This window comes from Porites lutea, chromosome 11, assembly GCF_958299795.1.
Source record: "Porites lutea chromosome 11, jaPorLute2.1, whole genome shotgun sequence".
Taxonomy (NCBI): domain Eukaryota; kingdom Metazoa; phylum Cnidaria; class Anthozoa; order Scleractinia; family Poritidae; genus Porites; species Porites lutea.
Genome location: NC_133211.1, coordinates 1,537,959 through 1,557,586, shown reverse-complemented (window position 1 = coordinate 1,557,586; position 19,628 = coordinate 1,537,959). Strand labels below are relative to the sequence as shown.

Sequence of the window (19,628 nt, the reverse complement as noted above, 5' to 3'; positions counted from 1 at the left end):
AGACAAGGGAAGCCGGGAAATGACACTCGGAAAAAAAAGATTAGCAAATCCTACGAGAGGGGGAAGCTGAGAAAAATCCAGCTGAACTACGGTATGTCTGGTATAGGCTAAGGGTTCTGGTGGCTTAAACATTCCAAAAGAACCTTCCCTGAGGTCCCATGTACAGAGTAGGTGTCCTAGATTGCAGCTCAGTATCTGAGGCACCGGACCCATAAGATGGGTGTGAATGACATTGAGGGCTCGAATTTCTGTGTATCTTACTTGATTCATGACACAATAATCCAGCATTACGTTCTTTCCTTTTTTGTTATGTGCGTAAAAAAAGACACACTCTTAACCAGTCCTCAACCTTAAACCAAATTCTCTCAACTATTCTTCAAAGATATATATGGAGATCAGCCTGGAGAATTTGTATGTGGATCTTGGGACATAAACGGCTAAGTCGTATCATTCTGTAGATGCTGGAACACAGGGAAATCCCTAGAGGCCTGATAAAAAGAGACTATACAGTGGGTACAGTACAAATGAGCTTGATAACAAGAACAATGCTTTTTTAAACTCTGCAGTCTCTTCTTTTTGTAGTAAATAACAGTTCTAATGATTACCACTTAGCATGAGTATAATGTCAACATAGTACACGATGCTCTATAAAATAGAACAGTTCATATCACATTGCCAGCACACCAGTACATTTTTCTTCTCTTAAAAATGATTTGTAAGAAATTCTGTGCAGGCCTTTAACAATTTCCTATCACTGTTAACAAAAGGTTGTTTCCTTTCAAACTTTGCTCCTTGTAATGTTGCCATACATATAGACTGTTCACAGTCCCCAATTTTTTCGTGAGATCTTCGAGATATAGCGCGTCTTGTGTCCCTTCCTTTCCAATTTTGTTATCAGAAATTACAGGTTACAGTCAGGTTACCATTTGTTATTTTCCTGAAAAAATTTGCAACGGTGTGAAGGATAAGTAGAACCACAGCATAAAACATTCATATGGGGTTCCATTATTATTAATGCCAAGCAACATGAGATGCTGACATTACAACAAGTTCCTCAAAAGGGAAGGGGAACAGAACTTAATTTGATTTTTAAGTTACTCAATTAGGTAGACTAATTAGTTGAATACCTCAGGTGCAGTGCAGCAGAGCCCTTTGTACCTCAAGGGTGAGACCATGCCTCTGTCATCTCCTCTGTAAGTATTTTGGCCGTGTAAAAATCACCCAGCTTGGCAACATTACCCTTTCACATTATGTTATTTTCTGCAAAAACACAAAACAAACTGATTGCAGTGGAACCTGCTTAATATGGGACATACCAGAGTGCCTGTATTAGTTAGTCAAACAGGTTCAAACAATGTCAAGAAAAGTAAAAAAGCAGACAAGCATAGAAACAGTTTTTTTTTAATCTAAACGGTAAACTGTAACTACGTGCTTAATGCAAACTGGATAAAACTTTGCTTGTTCGTTAGTTTCATGAAGTATTCACACAACAATGTAATCATTAAAAATGTCAAGGACTATGTTTCAATTCACATTTTGGCCAGGTATAGGGAACGTTATTGAGTGAAACCTTTGAGAGATTATTGACCGCATGGACACATTGGGTAATAATAATGTTACAGCCCTAAACACCCACAAGTAATATAATGGAAACTTTATTTGTCTTTTTGAATGTACAATTGTAAATCTCGCTACGTATAGGCAATTTACAAATGCTGCTTGAGATTGGATTATTAAAAAGAAAAACAAAACAAAACAAAAAACAAAACAAAAGCCAAAAAAAAAATCAAAGTTGCATTAAGTCTGGGCTATCCCAGTTCCTGTTTCTACAACAAAAGATGTAATATGTTGCTCTGATGGCTATATTTATCATTTTCTTGATTACATAAAGTTGCTGCTTTTTGTCAATGCCAATGTCATTCATCATGTCTAACAACGTGGAGCATTCATCGGAGAAAAGGCCAAGGGAACTCATGGAGAGATTTACAAATCTCACACATCTGTAATTTCTACTCATTTCGTTGATCAAGTTCAGATATTTTTCTTTCTTACGCACTGCATTGTTGTTAAGGTTGGACTTAAAACCAAATGTTAATTCTAGAACATATAGGCACTTGGACTGGATTAGGAAAAGAAGATCTGGACGATAATTTTCACCAGTTATTATTGAGGGATTCAGAAAACCATTAACATCTGCATAGAGTGAAGAGTGAACAATAATTACAGGTTGAAGTGACTTGGCAATGAAGTTAAGGATTGAGTCGTGTCTCCAGGTTAAGCGATCAAGGTACTGTTGACAACCAGCGACATCATGAGGGAGTGATTCAGGATTAAGACAAAAGGAGCAATCAGGACTTTGTGATAATCCCCATCTTGCCATATTATTACGTGTAGGGAGGAAGTTGTTGATGTAGCGGATGGTAAAATTGTAAATGTTCTTGGGTAGATGAGACTGGGCCTCTGACCAAATAGAATTTACAGATGACAATGGGTACTTGATAACATTTGAGAAGAAGAAACCTTGAGATGTTAGGTGGTGTTGCAGTTTATCCTCTTGATTAGAACGGAAATCTTTAAGAACTTCCTAAGTGGATCTGTACACATCATATTGAAAATTAGTGTGACAGCTTGACGATTTCCAGAGATCTTTTAAGGAATCATTTGGTGACTCTTTTAATGAATTTCGGAGAACTGTTTGGCACCGAGTAAATTTAATAGAGGGAAGACAAATATTAAGACCAAATTTATTGGGTTCTAGGGAAACATTGCTCAGTGTTCCAGATATCGGAATATCAAGCCATTTTCGAATATAGCCATTCACTACAGAGTCGAGATGTTCCGTTATCCAGGTTTTGGATATATTAGCTATAGTGAAATGCCAGGACAATTTAGATAGGACATAACGGCTTGACAGAAGACATTTGTGTTTAGGATGTAGTGGCTTTATATCAATGTCATTCATCAAGTCTTGTACAAGAGAGGACAATTCAGACATGTGTTGGTTGTTAGACATGTTGAAGTCAAAGAAGCGACCTAAGTAACGAAATGATTCACCCATTTCCACACAGGGAATTAGAACTCCATTGATCAACAGTTTGGGTAAATATTGGACAGATTTAGTGCACAGTTTCCGTATTCCAAAAGTAGAACATTTATCAACTCTTATTATCATGTTCGAGCAATTACACCAGATTATAAAGCGGTTAATTAGATGTTGATTTTCTCATTCCTGACCGCTTATGACAGCGGCATCGTCAGCGAACTGGAACCAGTGGATGGGATTTAAGAACTTCAGGGAAAAGCCAAATTGACGGTATTTTGCAGATTTAATATGCTGTAGAAACGTGTTAAAACACAAGTTGAAGATAAGTGGGCTTAGGCAATCACCTTGGAGTACACCACGACCAACAGATATAAACGGAGTGCGAAATTCTTTGGTAACAATCACTACTAGGGCTATGTGTGTGAAAATCATGTGAAAAGGGTGTGAAAAGTGTGTGAAAAAAGGAACCATGTGAAATCAATGTTGGAAAAAATACAAGTTCACCACATCAGCATTTCACATGCATGTGAACTTTTTGACATGCATGTGAAATTTTGTAATACATGTGAAAAATTTTTGTCATATGTGTGAACTTTTTTTCCATACATTTTATTACATGTGAAATCTTTTCATACGTGTGAAACAATTTTGTCATGCATGTGAACGTCAAATTTCACATGCATAATAGATGCTATGCATGTGAAATTTTTCACATGCATGTGAACACTTTTAGGCATGTCAGAGTGAGCATGTGAATTTTTTTCAGGGCTTGTTAAATGCAACCACTATGAACCATGTTTTTATGAAAATGCCATGAATTTCTAGTGAATACCCCATGAAAGGCATTTCATGGCCTATGAAAACTGCAAAATTAAATTTCATGCCATGCCACATCTAGCATTTTATGGCCCATGGCTGATAAATATCAAACTAAGTTGGCTATGAGGGTCATGAATTTTTGAAGAATAAGATTTGATAAGTTACTAACCAAGAAAATTCACCATACTATAATGCATCAGACCTTTAAGGCAAGTGATCACAACAAACGTGCTGTTACAAATCATCATCATCATCACCATTAAAGGCAAACCCCAATATACCAAAGTGCCAAGCCCCAGAGGGGCCCTCTTGTAAAGCAGCGGACTGGAATTAATGTTCAAAGCTCTTTTCATGATCTAGCTTACAACCAGATCTCTCAGTCAATGACTGTATTAATTATTAGTAAATACACAGGGGTTTCAAGACAAGCCGGAGACTAGAGTTCTGCAGGCTAGTCGACTGTATATCGCTGGCTGCGCTGGTCATAACAATTAGCTTGTGACAAACAACCTCGACTGTCACAGCCGCCTGCTTTTCCAGAGTTGGCGCCTAATTCAAAACATTTTGAAACCCCTGAATACACTGTACATTCTTCATTATATTTGGCTTACCGGTAATTAAAACCTTTTGAGTATCCGATCCATATGTGCATCTTTATAAATATCATTTTCTTCATTGTTTGCTAGAATATGCTATATAAATTTATGTATTTTATCAACTTTCTCATCTAAATATGTGGGTTTTTTATCCTACCACTTGGTTTCCACCCAGAAAGATATGTACCAAGATTTTTGTTAAGTGGGGAGGGCTAAATCCTGAGAATTAAACCATTCTTTCAATCTTCATTGAGGACAAAACGAACTTAATTTTATTACTCCATCAGAAAACTTACGTTGCTAACATATACGACATATGTAACTACACTTTATGAATGTTTTGTTTCTTACTGTAACGTTCCTCGTTGTAACGTTGAAAGTCCACTTGAACATGCGAACAGTTCCTTACTTTGCATGCTCTTTGAGTTTTCTTTTATGTTAAGTTTTTCTCTTGCTTCTAACACTTCAAATGCGCTGGAATATTTCAATCAATGCTGACAATAACCGCTTTTGTGATTCAAACGAGTGCACTTTCTCCTTCGCAAGATTAGCCGCCATGTTTGTTGTTTCCCAGGCTTCCCCGTGATTTTTGCACATGCGCGATTTGATTTACATTGTCGCGTGCGGCTTTTGAACCAATAGAAAATTGTAACATGAAGTTCCGTTGAATAGTTAACAATTATCGCGGACTTCACGAGCAACACAGCGTTGCAAACAGAATATTTTCGTAACTTTCGGATAAATAGAAAGACTGTTTTCAATAATACCCATGTTATTTTCGAGAGACAGTGATCAATTGCAAAATTCTTCACATAAAGTATGTTTCCAAGTCAGCAACTCAGCTGGATTATTGCAGAAAGGTATGTTCTTGATATCGTGGTTCGTTAACACGAGCTTACTTTGGTTTTCTAATAACTTTGCGTAAGCTTAAAAAAGATACATCTTAAATTTAAGATGCATGCACAGATATGCCATTGATTGATTCCTTTTTGTTTACTGCAGAAAAAACTGTACTCTTTGTTGCAAATCGTCAATGGAATACTCTGAAAATTTTATGTTCTGGCGCTAGTAGGCTGTGGCAGACTTGTCAAGACCAATGTTAAATAAACTAGGAGAAGAAATAGCATAAGTTTCCGATATGCATGCAATGTATACTACAAGTTGGAAGCAATTAAGTTTCCAGTTAATTTGTAATGACTTGAGAGTTGAACTAAACCTATAAAATTTGAGTAGGTTTGTTTATTTGAGCTTCGATTCATAATATTCATACATCTGCAATAAGGTCAAAAATAAAAGGCAGCTCTATTCTACTCTAGTCTGATGTGTGGACCTTCAGTTCAGAAAGCTTTTCAGCGACTTTGAAAGAAGCAGTCATTTAGCATTATTTTTTTCCATAAACATGCTTGTATTATTCAAAGATGCTTATTTACTTTGTCTTTTCACTGACACGGAGTGCTAGATTGCTTTTTCTGTAACTTGGTATGCCTTAATAAGTGGAAATTGCAAATTGGCCACTATGTCATTTACTATCATAATACAATTTGTAAGAAAGATTTCTAACCAAAAATTAGTTATTTTATTGATGTAGAAATTAAAGGTATAAAAGCTGAGCATGATAGAAAGTTTTTATTATTATTATTATCCTCCAGGCAATAAATATTGACAAATAAACAGGATTAGACATTGATGTTTCCATTAGCCTTATATGCCTTTTTTGAGTAACTTAAATTTACATTTAAGTTCATTTTGGGACATGTGAGTCAGTTGAACTGAGCTTCACCGTGTTGATATTGTGAAACCAATTTGCTATGCCAATCAACTCTATTCAGTTTGCTTTTCACTTTTTACCCATTCTATATAAATTAAGTTCTTCTGAAAATACCATAAAATTTTAAATAAGCCAACAGATCAGGCTATAAACCTGAAGTTGTTTGTGACTATATGAAGACACAACCATGCATGCAGCTGTTGACAGTACTTCAGACAAATTTATTGCAAGTGGAAAGTGCAAATGTAAATTTGTGTGTAAATTGATCTAAGCTATAGTTGATTTACCGAATATTTGCTTGTGAAAGAACATAGCCAATTTGTGTGAAGTGGTATGGGAAATTCTACCCTGCAAGCAGCGTTTTCTCTCTTGCATGGCTTTTAGCGTTTACGAAGTCGTTTGGGTGGCTTGTCTGTTGCATAGTTGGTTTGTTTACGTGTAAACAAACCTCTGCTCGCAGGGTAGTGAAATTCTATTGCCATTCATGATCTCCGATCTCTGAGGATTTACATGTGAAAGCTCATGTGAAACCCCATGTGAAGTGTATGTGAAAATAACGTGTGAATTAGTAGCATGTGAAATTCTAGATGTTTTGCCATTCAGTGAGGATTAAGTACATGTGAAAGCCCATGTGAAACCCCATGTGAAGTATATGAAGATATGTGTGAATGTAAGTGAGGATTTACATGTGAAAGCCTGTGTGAAACCCCATGTGAAGTGTATGTGAAAATATGTGTGAAAGGGATGACATTGCTTCACACACTTTTCACATATATTTCACTATGCAAAATGTCACATGCATGTGAAATATGTGTGTGAAATGCATGTGAAAAGTGTGTGAAAAATGTGTGAAAAACATGTGAAAAGAGTGTGAAAAGAGGACATTTTTCACACGTTTTTCACATGGTGTTTCACATACATACTCCTAGTAGTGAATAGAGGTTTTGAAGTCAGTGTAAAGACTGATTTGATATGATCGGGAATGTGGAGGTAATCAAGAGTGGTTTGAATCATAATAATAATAATAATAATAATAATAATAATGACAACAACAATAATAAAAATAACAATAACAACAACAACAATAATAAGAATAATAATATACATACAATCAGGAACAAAAGTAGTTGACACACTTGTTTAAAACGGGTGCTTTTAACAAACATTTAATTCATTTATCATTTCTTTCTTTTTAAATGCCGTAAATCCCCTCACCCTCTGAATCAATGTTGTCTGAAGTAAAAAAAAGACTTGAGGGTCCAAAATTCAACATTGATTTTGGGGGGAAGGGGTTGGGGTAGACAGGGGAAGGAGATAAGTATAATTGTCCCTTATTGTGGATACATACAGAGCATCTCTGATAACTTATTTTACCTTAGAGATCTTGATGAACAATTCTTACGCTATGCAAGTAGAAGACTGCTATAAGTACTTGAACAAAAAAAATTCAAGGTTTCCCTGTCTGAAAGCTTTCTGTTTAATTCCTTCATGTAGGAAAAGAGGCTGCCATCTGCCAACAAAAAACATAGAGGATCAGTCATGTCTAAGTTATGGTTGTCATTTGTAAGTCGTAAGTCTACAGGAATTAACCCTTAAAGCCCCAAAAGTGACCAGCTTTTAATTTCTCCAAACAACATTGTTGAATCAAACACAGAGGTAATGAGAGTGAATAAAATTATCACCAAAAATGGAATATATTCATGTTTGAACAAATTCTCTCAGGTAAACCTTAAAAGTACCTTAAGAAAGTAATACACAGTATGGGGAGGACTGAGTGAAAAGAATATGTATGTTGCTAGAGGGTTAATATTAGCAGTCTAAGTTCAATAAATATTGTTGTATCCTTTATTGATTGGGGTTAAGGAGTTCTTTACTGAATAAAAGAAAAAACAAACTTGCAATCATGACCATTTTCTGGTTCCTTTATCAGCCTCCAGTTAAAAAAAGCATTGTAAACAACAGATACATGTAAACTCAAACAACACGAGAAGAACATACCACAAAGTTCCATGAAAATGTTCATCTTTCTGTGTTCACTGCTGAAAGCTACTCTATAGTGAGTAACGAGGTGTGGGTGGTCTTCTTATTTTTCATACACCTTCACTTCCTCTACACTAAAATTTGTCTAGAGTAAAAAAAAATGAGATAAGTGGAAATAATAAAAGTTAAGATGTGTAACAGGTACAAATATTGTAATAGAAAAGAAAGCTTTGCTCAGAATAGAAATTAAAAGTCCATTTTGCAAGAACATAGTCACATTAAAGGGTTCCTTATGGCCATGGCCATTACATAAGTAACTGTAGTTTACCTTTTTTATAGAGAACTCTTCCCTTGGGCCTGATTGCAAGTACAGGTAAGCCAGGTACACAGTTCCATTTGCACCAGCTTCCAGGCATTGATTCCTTTCAACATGATAATCTTCATGTTCTCTAACCTTTTTGACAGGGGGACGTCTAGGATGCTGAGAAGAGAATTAAGAGAACAGAGCTTTTTTGTATTCATAGTGAGCTTGCACAAAAGGACTGCTATTGGAGATTCCTCTCTTCCAGCTTACACAAGTTAAGTCCAGGAAAATATCATTGTACACATACAAGACCAGTTTAGTTCAACATTGAATGTGAGGTGAGGAGGTAATGAGATAGATAGGCTTGCTTTTTCATGATTGTAGCCTACTGAGTCGACTCCCGATAACTCAAACCGTTCTAAATTTGAAAAATGTTCGAGTTATTGGGAGTTTGAAGCAAATAACCAGAAATAAGAAAAAATTATAAGCAAATGGATGGGAAGGGAATGCAATTAAGCAACAAAGTAAACAGGAATGGATGAAATGGACACTGAATTTGAACTGGACTGACAAAAAAGTAAAGACAAAGAACTGATGCAGTTGCTTTGAAATAAATTTAATGTCTCGGACTTCAGTACACGTTTTTTTTTTCCTGACTTGTCACGTGCTTGTAACATGGTTCGAGTTATCAGGGTAAAATTATATAGAAATTATCTGAAGGGAAACAAAGATTACTTCGAGCTAGCAGAAGGTTTGAGTTATCTAGGGTTCGAGTTAACCAAGGGAAAAATTATAGTAAGTGTATAAGGATATCCAGGGGAAATCCACTTTGGTTCGAATTAGCACGAGGTTCGAGTTAGTGAGGGTTGGAGTTATCGGGAGTCAACTGTATTTTCATTAGGAAATGGGAAATTATTCAAGACCTTCAACACAAAGAAAACAACCTCCCTGAAATTCAGTTCATCCCACCAAATTGTGGGTTAATTGTCTGAAAGAAAGGGTAAGAGCACACATTGTTTTTTCATGCAATGCTTTCCTTGGAACTGAATTCAGTCATTCAGAGTTAAGTCATTTGTATATTATAATAAATTACCCAAAATAGAACTGTGCCACAATATGGATTTATGCTAGCCTGCGAGCAAGCTCTCCTATTTGGGCCAGCGAAGTGAGCCTCGCGAGAACGCACGAGCGGGGGCTGAGGAAAGGAGAGCTTGCAACGATCTCTCATAAAACTTCATTTCCACCCCAGAAACCCCTGGACTCCGCTAAGCGTGCAAACTGTCACCGCAAACATGCCACAGATTAGAAAAGTGACAACCGCCTGTCAAGTAACTTTAGACAGCCGAGGGCGCGTAGAATTATATATTTATAAATCATCAAAGCACTGCTTTTTAAAGTCGCTGATATGTTTTTTTTCTAGGGGGACATCAAACTTTAACGTGTCCGCTCGGATAAGAACTCACTAATTTGATTCTCGTTTCGTTTACTTTTGAAAAGTCATCCATACTCCAGTGTAGAAGACTACTCCCCATCGCAATCACCAACAAAAACATCATATGTTTGTCCATCTGGAGCTGGAGAATAGCGTTTTCCTGCACTTGGTTCTCTTAAGTTTTACTCCAGTTGCTTACAACTCTTCTCTTTACCTTCTTTACGGTCACGCTACACGGCTACACTATCAAGAACATGTTTCTGAATTTTTCTACCCAGTAGAATTCAACCGGGCGAAGAAACTGACATTGGAAAACAGCCCTTGAATCACTATTCACTTTCACTCTCCCAGTTTTCAGAACTAAAAAGGCGCTTAACACAAACGAAAACAACTGATGAAGGGTTTTCATTTTCCTCCCACAAGAACTACAAACTCGATCCGCCTTATTCTCGGCTCGCAATATTCTCTTTACGAGAATTACATCAAACGAGCCCGTCTGCTTTGAGGGCTGAAACAAGTTCTCGGTACCAATCTGATCCCCTGAGAACCAAATTTGACACACAGACGAAGCGGGTGCCAGCTTACCCTGTTATCAATCAACTTTGATTTCTGGAACGTCATTTTTCAGCCAATGGTATTTCCCTTCGTCTGGGCGAAGTACAAATGAAACTTTATGAGAGATCATTGCAAGCTCTCCTTTCCTCGGCCCCTTGCGGCTTCACTGCTCGCTCGCACGTTCTCGCCAGACTTGCCTCACTCACCCAAATAGGAGAACTTGCTCGCAGGCTAGATTTATGCTTGATAAGCCATCATCTGCACTGGTCGATTTCTGGCGTTGACTGTTGTGTTTTCCTGGTGTGAATAAATTGTTTCCTCTACCCAAGGCACATTCACTGTAAGCTAACAGTTTTTTGAGGGGAGCTTTTCCATGCAAAAAGTTGTCTATGACATGGTTGTAGTGTACATGTAGTTACCTAGTACTTTCACAGCCTGGAACTTGACATGTTCCTCACATCTGACATGCCTGTGCATGGTGCTGTATACCGTGCAACTGACAACAGGTATGCACTCCATGTTCACTGTCTTGCTTCTTGATGCATTTTAAAGTGATTTAACTCTGTCTTCACCTGTTGAACAAAATACATGAGAAATGAGAGTTGTAATTACAACAAATTTGATACAAGTATAAAATGACTAGTAAGAGAATCGAAAGTAGGGATTGAGACTTTTCATAGCTGTAACTAATAACCACAACTTACATCTCTACATTTTTTGTTTTAACAATTTAGATTCCTACAATATGACGCATGCTGCAGGTCTGCAGGGGAAACATCAACCTTAAATGAGAAAATAACAAGAGACAAATATAAGCACTTTCTTGGGACAGCCAATGCTGAATAGTTAGATAAAAAGTCAATCCTATTTCTTTTATGAAAGTTGGCATTAAGAACTTTAATTCAGTTTAGTCACAGAGAGGATAAGGAGGTAAACACATGTTTCACAACCACCTGGGGGAGGGGGGGGAGACCCCCATATAAAAGTGACAGGGATGCATAGACGTCTACATAAGAGCTAGGGATCTAAATATGTGCCGGGGATGTTGTGTTCTTTTTTAGACACTATATTTCTGTGCGGTCAGTGACTTTCTTTATAAACAGCACTAAATGATACCTGAATGGGCAAGTAAAGTGACTTTCCATCTCAAACACCCTAAGTGACACTGAAATCTGCAATTTACCCCTTAAGCAAGACAGCAAGCATCCCTGTCATTTTTTATGTGAGAGTCCACTCCCCACCAGGTTTACGACATGTTTTTGAGAATTATGATGATAATAATGACCTTGTGGCTTTCCATTCCTTCTTTTCTGAACATCAGTGGCAACGTCCACTGCAACACGATAATTTATCTATCTTCAGCATCCTCTTCCACCTTAATCTTGGCCTGGTGTTCATTATTGTCTCCTTTCTTCCTCTCTATGCTCCTGATGACTGCAAGATTGGTTTCTCCACAGGTTGGGGCAGAGGTTGGAACAAGCTTTTCGTTTCTTTAGAAAAGGATAAATCAAATCATTATACTGTTTATTAATAAACCAGTGTGGATCAAAAGAGTTATGTTGGAAAGAAAATTAAGCCATTTTTTTTCAAATGCCATTGAAGGTCATTGTTGATCAAAAGGGTCATGTTCGAGATAAATTTAGGCTGTGTACTTCTTTCATTTGAAATTGATTTGAATTTTTTTTTTCAATGCAGTCAAGATGAAGCAAATCCTGCTTTCTGATAGGCTATCAGAACTGGAACAATGCCGGGGCCTATATTGAGCACTCAGGATTTTCTGTGTTTGTCCCACAAGAGAAAGTTCTCTTTTTGGTGCTTATTATCTTTTTGGATCATTATACATTTTAGGGAAACTGCCCACCTGCCCCTCTTCAGTGTTCCAGATAAGAGATAAATGTAGGTCTTGCGGTTCAATGGCCTGACAAAGAAGGCTTCCTGACCTGACAGATGACATAATATAAGTAAAGTTAAATATAACGAAAAAAATTAGTACATGGTCTTGTCAGTTTTACAGCCTGCCATTCAGGCAAGCTGCAGTTAGCGTGTACTAGCCCAAAAGTCATTTTAACTAGCTGCAAAACCCTTTTTGATCAGCAGGATTGATTACAATTAATCCTTCTGTAATTTGAATTTGCCAAAAAAAAAACACTTGCCTGTCAGGCAAGTTGAAAACAAAAATCACTAGCCCGATAGCAAAATCCACTAGCCCCGGGCTATCGGACATGACTTTCTTTGCATACTGCTTGATGACCCCTCAGATTGTCTACATGACCCCTCCCTTGAAAGAATTAACTGGAATGGTGCCTTCCCTAAGCCAACGTTAACACTTACTTCTCACTTACATGTAGAGCAAAGTGTTGCCTTAGGGGAAGGGTAGGTGGGCAGTTTGCCAAAAACGTATAATGATCCGTCTTTTCTTTCGATCATTAAAATGCAAAAAAATATCCATCTTGACCTACATGTAACGCTTGGTAAATAAAGCATATGTGTTACAGGTCAAAATTAAATTCAGGTGACAGTGTAATAATAACCTCAATAACCTCTCCCACACTCAAGGTAAAGGATTGAGAAACCAGCACTGAGAAAAGTCTAGGGAAATGTGAGACCATAACTAATGCAATGTGGATTTCATAGCGGACCTCCACGCGCAGTGCTGCGGAGCCCCATAGCTAAGGAAATGTGATAATCTATCCATCTGAGAAAATTTGGTAATCACGTGACTGTACATAGAGTTAGCAACGGTTTGTCCGCACCTCCATGAAAATATTGTGTAACTAGGACATTTGACGTTTTAGTCATACACAACAGCGTTGAAGTCGTGAAAAACAACGGCAAGGGAAAGACAAAAAAGCGTGCTGCACATGCAAATTTGTTTTTTGCTAATTACAGCTGTAGACGAAAAAGTGTGCTGCACATACAATTTGTTTTTTTGCTAATTAGACCTATTAGTCTTGAAGCCATTTTCATTGTCATCCCTGTTTAGCATTATACGATTTAAATTTTTTTGTTCACATGTATTATTAACCAGAGCTTCGCTTTTAGCCCTGGCTAAATCTACATATTATTATTTTATTCAATCACCTGATTCTATCTGAGTGTTCAAACCAAAATCCTTGAAATTTACATTCTTTTGAATGTTCTTCAATATTAAACAGCACTCACACTTTTGCAGCTTGAACATTTTTCCCATTCTGGATGGTTTTTCACGTGATATTTAAGTTGAGCTTTAACCTGTCAGATATACATGGGAAACCTCCAATTAAATTTAAATTAACTGCAAGTATAATCATGGGGAACAAGGAACTGCTGATACAGGTATAAAACAACTTTGAGAGTGAGCACTGAAAAGAACTGATAAATACATGTATCTCAACTAAAGAAAGTACAAAAGAAATGAATGATTGTGTGTGTAAAAATTTAAACAAAAAATTGCTATGTTATTAGCTCCAATCCTATAATTGCTTGAAAACTACAACAGTAGCCTTATTCAGGCTGTAATATCAATTTGCAATTTAATGTTTTATCAAAAAAATTAAAATCTGCATATGTTACGTGTAATTTGAAACCAGTTCTTAGCTGTTGTTCAAAACAAGCAACTTTAACAACAGCGAGTTTATTAATTTTGTCCCTCAGCACACAAAAACACCAAGTTCTAGTCCAGGCGGACGACCAGAACAGCTTTCAAATACCTTCTTTCTAAGCTGCAACTTTCATTATTTTCATACAAAAATAAGCAATCAGTTTTGGCCGCTGTAAAATTAAATCTTTACGGATTCATACACTGAAAGCACAAAGTTCGTTTGAGTGAAAGAGTGTCGATTGTTTCTAGAATGTCAGTAAATTTGATTAAAAGAGCAATCAATCAAATGACAAGCAAAAAGGAATATCTCTTCATTTTAACTTTCTCTGGTCTTAAAGGATGTTGAGGATATATTTTATACCTGTCTTTTACAAAAGCTTGCCTTATTTGAATCCCACCCTCCTTAAAAAAAACCTTTTTTGGATTGAGTTAGAGGTTAAGATCAGAATTCACGATTGATACTAGCACAATCCACTTACCAGTAAATCCAGGCGCTCTGCACCAGAGCTTTTTTCCACTTGCTGTGGGACCCAGGCAATCGGACAAAACTTTCTTTACATGCTGAATGGAACATCCAGTGCAATTACCAAGCATGCATATCGGCAGATCAGGAGCATTATTTTTGTATCTTTTGTTTGGGAAAACGAAGTAGGAATAAAGAAGCAACATTGAAAAACAAAAGAGAAAGCTAGTTTCAAAACCAGCTTTCAAATGCATTAATGAATTTGTAAGGAAACAGGTAGGGGTATTGTTGAAGTTGTATAAACTGTACATTTATCTGAATGCAAAGTTAAACTCAAAACGTTAATGCTGGCCAGCGGTATTGATTGTATTGGCTCACATTCTATGGGCAAAGCCTTGGAAAGTGGAAGGGTTAGTCGCTTTAAGGGATCAAATTGCTGAATTTCATTGCATAATTAATTGTGTTTTGCATCTAAGCTGTATTGTGCTGATTTCTTCCCCTCCCTCCTTCCCTTCCTTTTACGTGTAAGTGTGTTCTGTGGTTTACTTCCCCTGATCTAATTGGTTTGTGTGATGGTGGTGGTTGCCGCTTACTAGCTGCACTTGGCACTGTCATCCTCTAGAATACCTCCACCCAACCTCATCTATTGTTGATAAGTTTAAATATCATTAGAGGTGTTCATGTGTGTGCTTATTATACTGAGTACACTTAACAATGACTAGCATGGAGATGTGAGTACATGTATATGTTACAGCTTGGTCAAATTTGATTTCAGGTCAAATTTTTTCAACCCAGGTTGATTCTCAATTTCCTTTGTCTTCTAGCCCTAATTATTTATGAATTAGGAATAGAAAACAAAGGAAATTGAGAATCAAACCTAGGTTAAATTGTAAATGTAAACATCATATTATCCACTCCCCTCAGGGCTTTTCAGGGATTTTTTTTCAACATTGGTTCGGGGACTTTGCCAGACTGCTTAAGGTGCAGTTTACAAGTAATGAAGGAATGAATAATGATGCCCCCATACATGAGTGTGAAAGTGAAATAGACCACCACACCTGGCACTACATGCCCTACTCTTTACGAAGAGAGTGTGGGTTCTTTAACATCCCACAGATTTATTACATGTGCAAAGGGTTGTGAGACAGGGCCTAAAGTTTATCATCCTTATCGGAGGTTAAAATTAAATTTGACCTGTATCATGTAACATATTATAGAGATTTGCACAAAATCCTTAGGTTGAGGTTAGGGAACGCGTCCAAATATCGGCATCGGGTCACACCGATGCCGATCAATTGGGCACCGATTTTTTCCGATTCCGTTGAAGGTCGTACCCGATTTTATCGATTTTTTATCTGATTACTGCTAGTTGCTAATTATTAGCTGCTATTTTGTGATTAGAACTCTGACGTACCCAGAGAATTCCACGGATGAAACGCTACGAGAATCCGGGTTCGGTGATTCTAGGCCAACAGTTGAGGATGACTGCGATTTACTAACCAGCGGACTACTTGGTAAAGAGCTGATTTCCTTCTGTGCTGTGGTTAACTCTGATGATAAGGGCACAGTCGCTCTTGTCTCATGCTGCTTACTATGGCGACGGGACGGGAAAGCAGGCTCTGATTGTCTTCGCTCCTAGATAATATATTACCACATTCAGGGCCTGTTTACACAGAGGTGGTGGACCCCAGGTAGGTGAGGTAACCCGCTTAGGTGAGGTAACCAGCCTGTCCATATAATCTCTCATTTTATTTGATCACGTAAACATGATAGGTGGGGTGACCCGCAACATGTTACCTCAACTATCTCCGGTCTTCCACCTCCATGTAAACAGGCCCTAAGGCGTTATTCAAAGTGATAATTTTAAAAGTTGCTGCAACAAGTCGCGGTGACAAATCACTCCGGGTGTACAGTTCGGGCGATACGCTGCGCGACACGTCGTAGGAACAAATCCCTTCGTGTGAACGGGGAAATTTTTAAGGTAAAATCGGTAAAATCGATAGAATGAAACGGAATCGGCAACGAGTCTCAAGTCTTTATCGGGCCAATTAACAAAGGTCATCAAAAATATCTGGCAGCTCAAATAACCCATCACAAAAGCAAAAGCATCAATGTTGTTTTTTATAACCTTATCTTTCTTATAAATGTGTCTTGTTTGAACCGAAATTTAACGTCACAGTTTCGAACATTTGTTTGTATTTCCTATGACAGAGTATAACCAGAAAATATTAAATTTGTGTATCAAAATGGGCATGAGAAGAAACTGCAGGTCATTCAACAACGCTGAAGAGCATCTTTTGAGTGAAAGATGGGGCAATGTACATTGCAAGTGTACGATCTCAAAATGATAATTTTAAAATAGCTTGAGCCTGTGCTAACCAGACCCAAAACGCATGATTATAGGAATCTTTGGAGGAATAAACAGTTTAGGACTGTAAACAAAAAAAATAGAAGTCAGAACATCCACGACCAAAATGCAAATGTTGTTACCATGTTGTGAACTTTAACTGCTAAATTGCCACAGGAGAGAAGAGGACATCGTCTGAGAATCAGGCTGCAACTTGTTTATTGGTTGCATATGAACTCAAAAAAGTGACTGATGGAGGCGTTCAACTGGTTTTCTCTTTCTCGATTCTCTTTCCGTTATTAAATTGAGTCGAACTTACCAGATGTATGCACAGTTTGCTTTAGTTGAACACTCCGGTAAAAAAGGTTCTGATTTTTGTCAAAAAGTCAGCCACCTAGAGTCAAGTGCAAATTTTTCTAAGTGCTGAGAGTGGAAAGCAATTTCACTTGGCACCATGCTCAAGCTCACAGAACATACAGCAAAGTCGCTAAGCCATTCTCTCTTTGGTAGCTCCTGTATGAAACTTCGTTCCGTGTCTTCCATGACTCGCGAGTGTGGGAATCTTTCAGTTCTTGTTGCTAATTCCCTGGAGACAATCTAAGGCCGCAATCTAATTGGTCAGTATTTTTTACCTCAGGTCGCATTACACCTACCCTGCTAGCAGAGTCGCTTCGATCTTTCCTAATGCTAGCAGGGTACATTACACCTTGCGTTTAGGATCGTTGAATGAAAGACGCAAATTTTCGTAAAAGTTTATCCCGTGGTTTTATATTATCCATGGTTTTGCTCTCGCTCCGCTTGCTAGGAAACCCGTTGAGGTCTACTTGTAACAAGTCTATGAATCCAGTTGCATTTCGGAAAAGTGAGTTCCGGTTGTGTTTTTGGATTGCATTGTTAGAAAGTATCGCGTAAAGAACACACTACTCAGTAAGGTGTTTTGTTTGCTATATATCAACGAAGAACAGTGGTGTTTTGCTTCGTAATATTTAACTCCTTTTAATTTTCATAGAATAAATGTTATGGAGGAGCGTGTTGTTTGCGATCAACTGAAGGAAATACGTCTGCAAAACGCCGAAAATCACATGTATAGGCACGCATCAAATCAACAAACTCGAAACACGACATGCAGGAACATACAATATTGCTATTTGTTATGGAATAGGAAAAGGTACAGTCGATTGAAATTATTTTGGAGTGAAATGACTGTTTCATTATTTGTTTCGTGACACGCTTCATTTTACATATCAGATAAAATAATCTGACGATGACACATATGAACATCGGAATGTCAACCGGCTCCGATTGAATCGGCAAAGTTTTTATCGTAATCGGAAACGGCAACTGGTGCCTATAGATCGGTACCGATTCTGATCAATCAAAAAATTAATCGGGTCCGTTTCCCATGATCGGGTTCCCTACCGATATTTGGACGCGTTCCCTTAGGTAAGGTTAACAGATTGTAGTATAGTCAACTCTCTCTAAGACGCACACCTTTGGGACCAGCAATAAGTGTGTGTTTTAGAGCGAGTCACATAAAGGGAGTAAAGAAAAGTGGGGACCAACTTTAGGTGTCCATCTTAAAAAGGTGTCTGTTAAAAGAGAGTCGACTGTACTAAAACCAACTCACATATTTGCATTTCCACTTGGGGCAGTCTTTTAAATGACAGTAGCAGGAATTATCAAGTTCAGCAGGCGAAAATTCAAACTGCAATAAAATAATAAACAAACACTTCTGTCAATAAAGACACCTGTGTGTGAATAAAACATGTTGACACTGCCCTTTTACAGTGTACCTCATTTTCAACCCTTCCTGTCAAAGCCATGATTGTAGAACTAAAATGCACTGTAAGAAGACAATAAAAAAAAATATTCAGTGATGACACTTAGAGGTGACAGCTGGCTATTTTCACCAGCTGGTATAGAGCTTACCACCATCTCAAATAATTAAGATGGTGGTGAACTCCAACCTTGTTCCGAAAAAAAAGACATGGGGCATCTATTGAGGGCACATTGAGTAGAAACACCGGCTTGACTAATAAAAAAAAGTCTACTTATCTCTTTCCTTTGCTACATGTACATCCCTGCAATGTGACCCCTACACCCCCCCCCCCCCCCCCCCCCCAGCCCCCCCACACAGGAAGAATGAAATTTGGAACACTTAAAAGGCCTGTTCAGTTTATTTGATGTAATAATTTTTGGATTTTATGAAATAATAAATATTTAGTCTATGACTTGCAGTGAGCAATATTTGAAATAATCGCCTCCCTCAAAAAATTGCCCCCTTTTGATACGAAAAAGAGATAATTGTCCCCGGCTATTACTGGAGGAAATATTTTTGGTATTTATGATTTTATTAGCTGTTTAATTTCTATTTATATTTGTGAACTTTAGGCAACCCTTTAATGAGGAAAGTACAGTTAAACCTTCATTAAGCAGCCACCAAGCAATTGATACACTTGGTTTGGCTTTTTTCAGTAATGCTGCTTCCATCATTGTGTTTGTTTGAAAATAAAGTAACTTATGTTCTTATCATACTAATTTACATGTATAATGAAGCTCTATTAAACAGCCAAGCTCCATTAACCGGCCACTCAATGAAGGTTAAACTTTAGGGTCCTCCTGTCAATACTTTTTTGATTTAAGTGAAATTTGAAAAACCGTCAATCCTCTATCAAGTCCCCTGTGGGGGGATTACTTTTTTCAAGCACTTTTGAGGGGGGACTTAATAGAGAGGGGAGGCT

General features: G+C 37.6%; 1 long non-coding RNA gene across 3 annotated transcripts in view; it reads right to left on the bottom strand.

Annotated features, from left to right (window-relative positions):
* Positions 1 to 11,977, bottom strand: part of LOC140952890 (uncharacterized) — a 24,207-nt gene extending 12,230 nt beyond the window's left edge. For 2 of the 3 annotated variants that reach the window (XR_012167407.1, XR_012167408.1), the window contains exons 1-7: positions 11,783 to 11,977; positions 11,202 to 11,279; positions 10,917 to 11,069; positions 8,535 to 8,687; positions 8,225 to 8,351; positions 7,601 to 7,736; positions 1,128 to 1,260 (exon numbers count right to left, since the gene is read on the bottom strand). This is a non-coding gene — a long non-coding RNA (uncharacterized lncRNA). The remainder of the gene's footprint in view (positions 1 to 1,127; positions 1,261 to 7,600; positions 7,737 to 8,224; positions 8,352 to 8,534; positions 8,688 to 10,916; positions 11,070 to 11,201; positions 11,280 to 11,782) is intronic. The other variant, XR_012167409.1, reaches the window with a different exon arrangement.
* Positions 11,978 to 19,628: the final 7,651 nt, after the last annotated feature.